This window comes from Excalfactoria chinensis, chromosome 4 (assembly GCF_039878825.1).
Source record: "Excalfactoria chinensis isolate bCotChi1 chromosome 4, bCotChi1.hap2, whole genome shotgun sequence".
In the NCBI taxonomy this organism is placed as follows: domain Eukaryota; kingdom Metazoa; phylum Chordata; class Aves; order Galliformes; family Phasianidae; genus Excalfactoria; species Excalfactoria chinensis.
The window spans coordinates 42657485-42660964 of NC_092828.1; positions in this window are offsets into that span (position 1 = coordinate 42657485).

The following is a 3480-nucleotide window of genomic DNA, read 5'->3' on the forward strand; positions in this document are numbered from 1 at the left end:
GCCGGGCCGGCCCTCCCCTCTGTCGCTGGGCGGAGCGGGGCCGGCGCTGCCCGCCCCCGCGGCACCTGCGCTGCCCGTAGAGCCGCGCTCCCGGCCTTCAGGTCGGGCCGACGCGAGGGCGTCGCTCGCTAATGGCTCTGTTGCCTCAGAGAAGGGCCGCTCCTGCGGGAGGCCAGCCCCGAGCACAGGGCAGGCAGCGCGCTGAGGTGTGGCCCCCGCCCTCGGACAAAGGTTGCCTGGTTGCCGGCGCCTCATAAACACGGCTGTAAAAGTGTTTCTCCATCAGTGCTCCTGTCTCCAGCGTGTGGACCCCGCCGTGGTGCGACTCGCTGTCTCGAGGAGCACACGGAAGCACGGAGCAGCCTGCCCGCTGCCCTGCCGGCACAGCCCTGCTGCACACCGCATCGGCAAAGCTGGCCTAGCAGTAAGGCCACAAAAAAGGATCTTCCCACGTTAGGCAGACACGAGTGATGCTTTGCTGCCTGCACAAGATCACAGAATCACAGGGGCTGGAAGGGAACTCAGGAGATCCCCCAGCCCAGCCCCCTGCCAGAGCAGCTCCCTGCAGCAGGTCACACGGGAAAGTGTCCGGGTGGGTCCTGAGTACCTCCAGAAGAGACTCCATGACCACACTGGGCAGCTGTTCTGTGCCTTGTCACCCTCATAGGAAAGTTCTTCCTCATGCTTGTATGGAATTCCTGTGTTGCAGTCTGTGCCCGCTGCCCCCATCGCTGCACACCACAGAAAAGAGCCTGGCCCCACATGCTAGATTCTCACCCTTTAGATAGTGATAAGAACTGATCAGATCCGCTCTCAGCCTTTCCCCATGCAGGTGCTCCAGGCCCCCATCATGCTTGTCACCCTCCGCCGGACACTAGAAGTTCCCCGTCCTTCTTGAGCTGGGGAGCCCAGAGCTGGGCACGGTGCTCCAGATATGGCCTCACCAGGGCAGAGTAGAGGCAAAGGATCACCTCCCTCACCCTGCTGGCTGCGCTCTCTACAACGCACCCCAGGATCCCTCTGCCTGTCTTGGCCTCAAGGGCACAGTGCTGTCCCCCAGAACACTCAGGTCCTTCTCCACACAGCTCCTCTCCAGCAGCTCAGCCCCCAGCCTGTACTGATGTGTGCAGTTACTGCTCCCCGGGTGCAGTTACTGCTCCCCGGGTGCAGGACATGCCTCTGTTGAACCTCATCAGGTTCCTCTCTGCCCAACTCTCAGCCTGTCCAGGTCTCTGAATGGCAACACATCCTTCTGGCGTTTCAGCCACTCCTTCCAGCTTTGCATCATTAGCAAACTTGCTGAGGGTGCACTCTATCCCTCCATCCAGGTCATTGATGAAGATGTTGAACAAGACCAGACCCATAAAGCAAATGCTTACATCCCATCCAGGGATGAACAGACACCTCCTAAACTGTGAAAGGGAAAAGATTCACCTAGAAAAACTCAGAGAAGAAAATATTTCTTTAGCAAATGGACTAATGTAATGATAACAGCAAAGGCTAACCAGCAGAGACCGAAAGGCAAAGTTATTAATGAATGGAGAGCAGATGTGCAAGAGCATGAGTCACTGCATTTGGGGATAAGGAAGAGTGGGAGCACCTGAGCAACTGGTGACAGTGGGGTGACAGCGTGAACAATCCTATGGGCAGGGCCACGAGGAGAGAGAATTAAAAACAAGAACCAGGTGCCAAAGGGACAGGCTGGGCACACGAGCCTGGTCTCCCTTTTTCCTTGTCTCTGAGCTGTGACAGCAAGGCACAGAGATGACACAAGATGAGCAAGGGCCAGGGCTGCAGACAGAGCAGTGGGCTGGCAGTAGAATGGTCGGGACTGGCAGCAGAACAGTCTGGCTGCTCCTGGAAGCCCCGTATGCACCCACAGCTTGCAGTGCCCTGAGTCACAGCTGGTTGAACTGGTCGGGTAGGAATCCTCCTCCCTGCTGCTCAGGATCTTGTGGGGCAATGAGCTGCTTTGCTTGGAATGTAACATTACTTCTCTGGAGTGTTTTTGTGTTTTCACAGCGTGTGGTAGGAACCTCCACATTCTCCATGCATGGAGACATCGGCATGCCTGCAAACAGCCCTTCTGATGTGCCACTATTATCGTGGATCTCGCGTACAAGTGAAGTATCCTCAACTGAGAGGCCTCAGAGGTTCCTACTGCTGGGCCTCTGCCTCGCACATCCATTCAGTGGCCAAAAGCAGCTGGCGAGCAAACCGAAGCCGGGCGCTCGGGCCCAGTGCTTTCCGCAACAGCGGCACTCTGGCTCGTCCCCACGCTCAGCCTTTGTATCGAGTAAGGTGCAGAGCACACCACGGCCAAGCTGCCTCGAGCAGCAAGCGGCTCCGCTCTGTCACTACGCTGTGCGTACAGAAGGGGGAGCGCTTTGCAGGCAGATGCGCAATGAAGTCCCTACACTGCGAGAGTTACATAATCCCTGTGTGAAAATCCGTGCATGAGCTGCGTGCAGAGCCCTGCTGGGAAGGCAGTCTGTGAGGAGCTGCTGCAGCCTCCGCTATCACCGAGACCCTTCCGCAGACCGCAGTGGAGCAGATCAGCCCCCTTCCCACTTCAGCAGAGCGGCCTGAAGGAACCAGCCTGTGGCAGCTGTAAGGCCAAAGAACGCTGCTTTAATGGCCCAGAACGCTGCTTTAAGATTTACACCTCCTTCACAGAGGGGAGCCCAAATGCCGGCACTCTTGGAACCAGCAATTGTCTGTAGCTTTTGTCTTGTTGAAATTGATTCTTAATTGTGCATAGAACAGTGGAGACGTGGAAAATGTCGATACCCACTGCTCAGCATCAATGGCAATGTCACATGTCAGCAACAGCACGCTGTCCCACAGGTTATAGGAATTATGAACAGCGCTGTAAGATGTCGCATGTAATCAACTTGCAATCTTTTCCTATTCCCGAATCATTATAGAGAGGAAAGCAGAGAACAGCCACACAACAGCCCCAGAGTTTGAGCTGCATAGTGTATGGCGAGCCCTTAGCACAGGTGCTCTCACACCACAGGGACTGCACCACACAGCACAGGGACTGTGTGGGGAAGTGCAGCACTGCACCTGGTGCTGCTTGGGGAGGGCATACAGCTGGATTCCAGGCCAGGAGCTCACTGTTGCACAACCTGAGTGCTCCCAGGTGGGTCCTCCTCTGAAACAACACCAAACAAAACAGAACGGAGTCTCTTTTCTCCTTCTGAATGAATAGAATATGAACTCTGACGCTTGCCTTGTTACTGTTAACATGTGCTGACAGACAATGGTGCTTTGCCAAGGCATCCTGAATGGAATATAAGCATCCATATTTTACTAATTTAAATCCACTGACAGCACTGAATTGTCCTGTGCTGAGCTAACGTGCCAAGTAAGCTGTTTGCATGCGCTAGTCTGGCAGGGAAACGTCACAGGCCAATGGTGTTTGTGCCTGAGAATGATGTGCTTGGAGCTTGCATGCTCAAACTTTATGAAGCAGGG